The 10174-nt window shown below is 42.8% G+C and overlaps 1 long non-coding RNA gene across 1 annotated transcript; it reads left to right on the forward strand.

Moving 5' to 3' along the window:
- The first annotated feature begins 2795 nt into the window (after nt 1-2795).
- Nucleotides 2796-3461, forward strand: LOC107595103 (uncharacterized). Its single transcript, XR_001610229.1, has 3 exons — nt 2796-3000; nt 3298-3348; nt 3433-3461. It is a non-coding gene; the product is annotated as an uncharacterized lncRNA (long non-coding RNA).
- The last annotated feature ends 6713 nt before the right edge of the window (nt 3462-10174 follow it).

Genomic DNA, 10174 nt, shown 5'->3' on the forward strand with positions numbered 1-10174 from the left:
CAAAAAGGCGGGGCATAGAGGAGAAAAAATAATGTACAGTATGTGGAAAATAATGTGTTTTTTTTACTTTAAACCGCATAAACACATTTCATTACACCAAATACTCAAGATAATGTTCTTTTTTGCAGCATCATATGACCCCTTTAACATAAGTAGAAAAATATATGAAACGAGAAATCAACACAACGAAGCACAATCTCTGTCAGACGCATGACGTCAAAGCATCAGACAGAACCAAGTTTAAATTAATAACAAAACCAAAATAGACAAATAAAACCCAAAAGCAAGAACAAAGCAACCCGGGAACAAGCCACCACACCATGCCAACAAAGCCCAAACTTTATAGAGGGAAGAACAGGCAGACATCGTTCGCTTGATGAGTCTCTTAGCCACACCCACTGGCCGGCCGTAGCGGGAAGAATAGGAGACCCGTCACACACCCCCCCTAAAAAGAAAAGACCACAGAGTCTTTTAGAACAAATCAAATCAACTCCACAAAATCCCAACAATCCAAGTGGAAAGTATTGGTCCAGTTCTCAATTGTCCCCAGCCTTAACTCTCCAACTCCTCCCAGCAATCTAGGCGCCTAGGAAGCAAAAATTAAGAAAGGAACAGAGAGATAAAAGACAGAGAAAATAAGACAACTCTACGACACTTAGATTATTTGGACACGAGATAAGGCATCCGCAGTTATGTTCTCAGAGCCCTTAATGTGGTGAATATCTAACAGGTATCCCTGGAAAAATAAGCACCACCTCATTAACCTTTGGTTAGGGTTTTGTAACGAGTGAAGAAAAACTAAACGATTGTGATCAGCAAAAACCACCAGAGGTCTCTCAGATGATCCCACATACATTTCAAAGTGTTGCAAAGCCAAATCAAGGCAAGCGCTTCCTTTTCAATCACCGAATAATTAAGCTGATAAGAATTAAACTTTCTAGAAAAGAACCTAACAAATTACCTTTAATTTTAACAAATTTGCCTTCAGAAATTGATCAAACAGTGCTCTAATTTGAACTATATGTTCATCCCAAGTTTAACTACACACGATGACGTCATCCAAATACACAGCGCATCCCATCAAACCAGAAATAACTGGATTCATCAAGCGCTGGAAAGTTGCAGGAGCATTGCGCAACCCGAAGCTAATAACCATGTATGAAAATAACCCAGACGGCATAATGAAAGCTGAAATTTCTCGAGCTCTTTCAGTTAATTTAGTTGTATGTTAGCTATAGTTTCATTCATTAAATCCCTTATATTCACAATAATTGTCTCTGCTTCCAATTCGGAGTCACTGAATGTTGATCTTTGCTACATGCTAAACTACTGTTAGTACTGCACAAAGTAGGAAAGCTTTTGTTCCTTGGCCAGGAAAATAATCTTTCCTTGAATTGATAAATGATTATATTCTCTGCTCGGTGGACGGACAGATCAAATAATTGTAATACTGATTCTGCTACAGTTAATTCTAAGATCTAATCGAAATATTTATTATTGATTACAACCAGTTATAATTAATTATAAATATTTCCCTTTTGAGCTAATTTGCTACATATTTGGTGGAGAATGTGGGAGATGGAGATATCAATTTATCTGTGTTCTTATATTATGCACTCTTAGAGTGAGGTAAGTCACAACGCGAACTCACTCTTTTGATTGGATGGTTCAAAGCCACCTCCAGTACTGTATTTTGACAGGCTCTATTTGTCTAACATTTAGTCACTGTTAATTGTTAAAGTAAACTGCAGTTCATAATATTTAAATTGTTCTGTAAAGACGAAGAAATCTCTTTACAGTACATTGTAATATTATCAAAATCGCCTGTTGGAATGAAGAAATCTTCCTTCATTGCGATAAAGACTGATTTGAGCGATGTTCCTCTTATCATCTTTTAAAGGCCTTATCTGAGGATATCGCAAGTTTGAAGTCATTGCATGTTAATTTCAACTAGACGACCTCACTCCCTTACAAGAACATTAGAGTAGCTATAACTAATGTGCACCTATAATACAGATCTGATCATAAGAATACTGCGAGCCAGTAACTGATTGGAATGTAAATGGGAGCTTTTAAAACCTTGATCAAGTGAAATTTGTATAACAACAGCGAAGAAACCCCATTGCTTATAATTTTTATTGTGCACTGGCAGCGAAGAAATCCTGCCACACATCGTGCAGTTAAGTTGCACAAACTGTAAGAATCAGTTGGGATCTAAGTCACATTGTTCTTGTGATAGCTGCAGTAAATTGTCCATTAGTCGTGGCCTAATGGTTAGAGAGTTGGACTCGTAACCCAAAAGGTTGTGGGTTTGAGTCTTGTACCGGCAGGAATTGTAGGTTGGGGGAGTGAATGTACAGTGCTCTCTCCCACCTTCAATACCACGACTGAGGTGCCCTTGAGCAAGGCACTGAATCCCCGGGTGTGTGTTCACGGTGTGTGTGTGTGTTCACTGCTGTCTGTGTTCACTAAGGATGGGTTAAATGCAGAGCACTAATTCCTAGTATGGGTAACCATACTTGGCCACATGTCATGTCATGTTAGAATGAGAGTAATCTCATCGATCGCGATCAGTTTTAAGCACGATTGGAGTTAAGGCACAGTACCTTAAACTAATGCTAGAGGGCAGGCTGTTTTGCGTGGACTCCGGAGTGCGCATTTGAAGTGCGATTGGCCACACCCACCACAACGAAGGCTGTCCCAATTCAGAATGCACCCTCCGAATACTGCATTCCAAGGCCGATTGCGTCACTGCGTCGTGACGAAGGCTGACGTATTTCGAAAGCGACTTCAAATGCACCCTTCATTTCCCAGGAAAATGAAGTGCACATTTGATGGACACTTCGCACCCTACCATATCCCAGAATCACTTGCGCGCAGATGACAACAGTGTTTATATTCAAAGAACAGTGCAGGGTTTGCCAAACGCCATAAAACATCAAATGAAGAAGAAAAAGAACAGGGTGGGTGAGAGCTCTGTCGGGGAATTCACATTAAAATGTAAGTATTGGGTTTTCATTTACTCAAATACCTAGCGAAAGTGTTAAAAGCCAGGTTTTTTTTAACACAAAGCCCACGAACAATAAGACAACCACTATATAAGGCAATAGTCTTATTTTGTTGAGTTTTTGTAGTGCTGTCATTCAAGAATTGTCTACAAATGTTTTAACCAAACTTTAGCACTTCAGTATTTTGTATGCATGTCCTGCTTTGTCATATTTTCTAATGTTAAGATTGCAATGCTAAGATTTAAGTCTTTATGTTTTTCATAAGTGTTTCCATTTTCTCTTGTTTTAGTACTATTCTGAAGAAAATTAGTCTGCTGGGGAAAGATTGAAAAAATACTAAGTATGCAAGTTAATACACACATTTTTTGCTGAAATTGATTGTGCTGTTGTTGTTAACAGGCATGGTTTATTTGCTCTGCCTTAGGATTGCAAGTGTCCTGGGACAGGTGAGGGAGTGAGTGGAAGCTGGTGGAGCTACTCAGGGAGGACATCAAACTCCAGAGAGAGACAGAGGAGAGAAGAGCACAGGAGAGCAAGGAGAGAATGAAGGGACTGTTTTCTTTTCTTGAGAGAATGCTGAACAAATACATTATTTATTATCCATTCTCTATTAGGCAAGAGAACGCAGTGGAAAAAATGGGTACATCACAGTTTTTCAATATATTTTTTTAAATGTCACATTGTAAATGAAACAACCTAATTTCTGTAGTTTATATTTGTGACGTAAGTTAAAAATGAAATAAGTTGTATACATTATTCATTTTTGTAGTGCAATTTATTTGTAAATGAGCCTGAGTACTTTCTGTACAATTTGTATTTTTGTTTTGCATATTCACATGTGTAAATAAAAGAGAAGTAATTATGTACATTGTTCATTTTTTTAACGCAGCTTATAATTTTTTCACAAAACATTCTTCTATATGTTTATTTTTTGTCTTGTAAATATTTTTTTTACACATTAAACAAATCGTTCTATACATTACTGAAATTATTTACAACATAGCTTAGATTTAACATCAGAAAAAAAAACATCAGTTTTGAGCCCAGCCCCGCCTCTATGTGTTCTGGGGTCTTCAAGAGGTGAATGACCAGCATCTCCTCAGCGACTCGGAGGACAATGCGGTGACAGTGGAACGAGGCATGTCAAGACTACTCTGTATGATCATCATTGTTGCCGTTCACTTCTCAGAAGATCCAGCAGCATTGTCAGGGCCTCCCTACTCAGCCGAAAACCATTAAAAACCTGTCCAGCGCTGGCACATTCAGCTTTATCCTGCAGTACAGGGGTCTGATCTGATTTAAGGAAAGAAGGAAAAGAGAAATTGTTTAGAGCTATGACAGAGTAGTTAGTAGAAGAAATATTTAGGTACTTTAGTAAACTACTTTTTGTATCTACTAATACCACATTGGAGAAAAACTACTAGTCATATTTATAAGCTTAGCTAAAGGGATAGTTCAGCCAAAAATGAAAATTCCAAAACTGGAACAACTTAAGGGTGAGTAAATGATTACAGAATTTTCCTCTTTGGCTGAACTATCCTTTAAGTAAAAGTATTATCTTGCATACTCTAATATACTTAAGGTATTGAGAGTAAAAGTAAAGTTATACAGTATTGTTCTGAAAAAAAGAAATTTGTCAGGATGGTTTTGCATTAATATTACTGCTGCACTACTGTGTATGTTGCATTTTACTTTATGTTCAAGGTTATTAAATTTAAAGTTTCCTACTCCATATACTGTTGGGTAGTTTAATCTACAACAATGCATCATGTTGTAAAATACCATATTTTTGTAGTGCTGCTGTCCTGTGAGAAAAAAAAAAGAAAACGTTGTACTTCATATTTGTTCGAGTATACTTAACGAATGTACTTCCTTACAGTCAACCTCTGATTATTTTGAAAATGAAAGTATCAACATTTTGTCAGAATATTAATAAATGTTTGCTAACTATATCAAAGGCTGTATCTGAACGACTAAGAGCGGTCAAACAGAGCACTGTTCAGCTGTGACAGCTTCCGCTGAACATTGAGCTGTACAATGCTCTATTTTTTTATTCACAGTTTTATTTTTGCTAACCTGTCTACATATGATCACCATGGTCAAGACAATAAACTATATAACATCGCACCTTTGTAAGATATCAGTCAGCATTTGAACTGCTATGTGGGTGTGTGTGTGTGTGTGTGTATTGTAGTTTTTCATATGTATCATTACATTATTCAAGTAAGCTCCAAGCTAATTCCTGCATTTAAAGTTGTAATCCGACAAAGGACGCAGCAAACCAGTGTAATTTACCTGGCCTCGGTCTTGGCTAAGCCTGAGGTACATCACCGTCTCCTCCATTATGACTTAAAACATAAAAACAAAAATGAGCAATTCTGGCTCCACCTATCCTGGCTGGATTTTCCTCTCGTCAGCTCTCCTCTCATACCGTTGCTATGCAACAAAGCGCTAATCGGGAATCTCTGGTGTCACAATTAGGAAATCCTGCGAAGGCGGAGTGTCTTTCATGCACTTCGGAGGCCTGGCCTTTTAAGTGTGCACACTCAACTTTGGGACACAGTTTAAGTATCTAACACTTCTTGAACTCCTCCACTACCCTCCTGTTTTCACCTTGTGTGGGCTCACCCACTCCACCTTGTGGGCAATCTCAGCTAGGTCGACTTCTCTATCATTGAGTCCATGTATTTCAATTTGTTTTATTTCTAATTTTCCTTCTTCTCCTTTAGTCATTATTGTCATTCACACCATTCTAGGTACCTCCTGTTTTAGTTCTTTATTTTAGTATTATTTTTGTTTTTACTTTATTACTTTTATCTTTTTATTTTTGTTTTGTTCCTTTTTGTATTATTTGATCAGGTTTCTCTCCCCCTCTTCTCTCTCACTTTACCACTAATTTATTTAAATTTAGTTTAAACAGTGCTTGAATTTAAATTTAAATTTAATTTCTGTATTCTAGCCATTTGTGTTTACCTATAGGTAGCACTCCCTCTAGTGCTTAGTTGGTGAAGCGACGGTTGCCTCCACGGCGGATCACAGTGAGCTGCCACGGGATCCCGACTGGATCACCTCAATCCATCACTAAGCCTAGCCCATAGAATACTGACACGTCCAGCTAGCAAAACCCCAAAATCAGGGTTTTCCTCAATCTTCAAGGTAATTAGCCTGCTTCTGCTATCCAAGCAAGGCTGACACACTAGATGTTATGACCCGGCAGCGCCCTCTACTCTGCAGGTCCTGCCATAACCCTTTACAGCAGGGAAATGCTTAAACCTGCTCTCTCCTCTATCTGTGTTTTGATTTGTTGGTTTGTTTGTTTTTCATTTTGTTCTGTTTTGTTTGCGTAGAGACCAAACCTTTGAGAATCATCAGGGAATGTAGGTGACTTAGTTTCTTCAGTAGAACACATTTGATGATTTTTAAGTCCAACCGTTGGAGTCCATCAGTCTTACAATGCATGGCAATGGTAACAAAGTCTATGAGTTTACGCAAGTGCCGGAAGTGATCTCTCACGCGTATATGTCACTCATTGTTTACACAGTGCACAAACATTGTAGGTATGATGGCTAATCAAAATGGTACTTACTTGCGCTTATCCGGATTGTTCAAACCGACTTCTGAGCCTGCTCGCCTGAAGTTATGGTTGATTGCTCTTCGGCTGGATATCAACACACTGTGACGAGTCGGCTGCCTCCCCACATCAGCATCACCCCGTCCCTTAATCGCCGCCCTTCGCCAGGTTCCCGACATGAGTGGGTGCGTGAGAGAGGAGGGGCGCTGAAATAGCCAGGGCTGGTGGCGTGTCATGGGGCACACCTGAACTGAATGGAGCCTCATCACCGCCGCTGCTCAAATGCCGAGTGCACCTCTCCTCGGGAGACCGGTCTCTTCCCCGTGCATGCACGCTGGTGTCCTCGTGGGTCCAGGAGGGGTGCGTAGAGAGACTCCCGTGCCGCCAGAGTCGTGAGCTGCCGGACCCACAGTCCGGACCAGAACCGCACCCGTTACACGGCCGTCGGGCAAGGATGCTGGGCCGTCTAGTCCCTTCAAGCGCCGTGGGCAGAGAGATGGACTCACGCCCTGGACCGGAGAGGGGAGCGCATGCGGCCGCCGGACTCCGCCCCTTACCTGGACCCTTCCTTCCTTGTGCACACTCAACTTTGGGACACAGTTTAAGTATCTAACACTTCTTGAACTCCTCCACTACCCTCCTGTTTTCACCTTGTGTGGGCTCACCCACTCCACCTTGTGGGCAATCTCAGCTAGGTCGACTTCTCTATCATTGAGTCCATGTATTTCAATTTGTTTTATTTCTAATTTTCCTTCTTCTCCTTTAGTCATTATTGTCATTCACACCATTCTAGGTACCTCCTGTTTTAGTTCTTTATTTTAGTATTATTTTTGTTTTTACTTTATTACTTTTATCTTTTTATTTTTGTTTTGTTCCTTTTTGTATTATTTGATCAGGTTTCTCTCCCCCTCTTCTCTCTCACTTTACCACTAATTTATTTAAATTTAGTTTAAACAGTGCTTGAATTTAAATTTAAATTTAATTTCTGTATTCTAGCCATTTGTGTTTACCTATAGGTAGCACTCCCTCTAGTGCTTAGTTGGTGAAGCGACGGTTGCCTCCACGGCGGATCACAGTGAGCTGCCACGGGATCCCGACTGGATCACCTCAATCCATCACTAAGCCTAGCCCATAGAATACTGACACGTCCAGCTAGCAAAACCCCAAAATCAGGGTTTTCCTCAATCTTCAAGGTAATTAGCCTGCTTCTGCTATCCAAGCAAGGCTGACACACTAGATGTTATGACCCGGCAGCGCCCTCTACTCTGCAGGTCCTGCCATAACCCTTTACAGCAGGGAAATGCTTAAACCTGCTCTCTCCTCTATCTGTGTTTTGATTTGTTGGTTTGTTTGTTTTTCATTTTGTTCTGTTTTGTTTGCGTAGAGACCAAACCTTTGAGAATCATCAGGGAATGTAGGTGACTTAGTTTCTTCAGTAGAACACATTTGATGATTTTTAAGTCCAACCGTTGGAGTCCATCAGTCTTACAATGCATGGCAATGGTAACAAAGTCTATGAGTTTACGCAAGTGCCGGAAGTGATCTCTCACGCGTATATGTCACTCATTGTTTACACAGTGCACAAACATTGTAGGTATGATGGCTAATCAAAATGGTACTTACTTGCGCTTATCCGGATTGTTCAAACCGACTTCTGAGCCTGCTCGCCTGAAGTTATGGTTGATTGCTCTTCGGCTGGATATCAACACACTGTGACGAGTCGGCTGCCTCCCCACATCAGCATCACCCCGTCCCTTAATCGCCGCCCTTCGCCAGGTTCCCGACATGAGTGGGTGCGTGAGAGAGGAGGGGCGCTGAAATAGCCAGGGCTGGTGGCGTGTCATGGGGCACACCTGAACTGAATGGAGCCTCATCACCGCCGCTGCTCAAATGCCGAGTGCACCTCTCCTCGGGAGACCGGTCTCTTCCCCGTGCATGCACGCTGGTGTCCTCGTGGGTCCAGGAGGGGTGCGTAGAGAGACTCCCGTGCCGCCAGAGTCGTGAGCTGCCGGACCCACAGTCCGGACGAGAACCGCACCCGTTACACGGCTGTCGGGCAAGGATGCTGGGCCGTCTAGTCCCTTCAAGCGCCGTGGGCAGAGAGATGGACTCACGCCCTGGACCGGAGAGGGGAGCGCATGCGGCCGCCGGACTCCGCCCCTTACCTGGACCCTTCCTTCCTTCCTTCCTGACCACTGCCCTTCCCTGCACGGACACGACGAGGACACCAGATCCCCTGTTTATTTTGGACAATTGATTCCCTTTTTTCAGGACACTTTTTTTATTTTCTGTTAATAAACGGTGTCTGTCGTTTGCTCCTCCCACAACAACACACCCATTAACGTAAACTACGCCAGAGCACGTACACGCCTCACGCACCGGAAGTCGTGCACGTGCTCAAAGCAGTTGGACATAGAGGTAAAAAATTATATAAATACTGTTCGGTTTCTGGCACAAACCGATCGTTTCGTGTCTTAGGACATCAATGTGTCGTCAGGAGCCGCAGGGTTTAATTTGGATTTGTCTGTGCATGTTTTTTTTACACTCATAGACTTTGTTACCATTATCATGCATTATAAGACTGATGGACTCCAACGGTTGGACTTAAAAATCATCAAATGTGTTCTACTGAAGAAACTAAGTCACCTACATCTTGGATGCCCTGGGGGTAAGCAGATAAACCTCAAATTTTCATGTCACTCATTGTTTACACAGTGCACAAACATTGTAGGTATGATGGCTAATCAAAATGGTACTTACTTGCGCTTATCCGGATTGTTCAAACCGACTTCTGAGCCTGCTCGCCTGAAGTTATGGTTGATTGCTCTTCGGCTGGATATCAACACACTGTGACGAGTCGGCTGCCTCCCCACATCAGCATCACCCCGTCCCTTAATCGCCGCCCTTCGCCAGGTTCCCGACATGAGTGGGTGCGTGAGAGAGGAGGGGCGCTGAAATAGCCAGGGCTGGTGGCGTGTCATGGGGCACACCTGAACTGAATGGAGCCTCATCACCGCCGCTGCTCAAATGCCGAGTGCACCTCTCCTCGGGAGACCGGTCTCTTCCCCGTGCATGCACGCTGGTGTCCTCGTGGGTCCAGGAGGGGTGCGTAGAGAGACTCCCGTGCCGCCAGAGTCGTGAGCTGCCGGACCCACAGTCCGGACGAGAACCGCACCCGTTACACGGCTGTCGGGCAAGGATGCTGGGCCGTCTAGTCCCTTCAAGCGCCGTGGGCAGAGAGATGGACTCACGCCCTGGACCGGAGAGGGGAGCGCATGCGGCCGCCGGACTCCGCCCCTTACCTGGACCCTTCCTTCCTTCCTTCCTGACCACTGCCCTTCCCTGCACGGACACGACGAGGACACCAGATCCCCTGTTTATTTTGGACAATTGATTCCCTTTTTTCAGGACACTTTTTTTATTTTCTGTTAATAAACGGTGTCTGTCGTTTGCTCCTCCCACAACAACACACCCATTAACGTAAACTACGCCAGAGCACGTACACGCCTCACGCACCGGAAGTCGTGCACGTGCTCAAAGCAGTTGGACATAGAGGTAAAAAATTATATAAATACTGTTCGGTTTCTGGCACAAA

Source organism: Sinocyclocheilus grahami, unplaced genomic scaffold (genome assembly GCF_001515645.1).
Source record: "Sinocyclocheilus grahami isolate Dianchi unplaced genomic scaffold, SAMN03320097.WGS_v1.1 scaffold196.1, whole genome shotgun sequence".
NCBI lineage: Eukaryota > Metazoa > Chordata > Actinopteri > Cypriniformes > Cyprinidae > Sinocyclocheilus > Sinocyclocheilus grahami.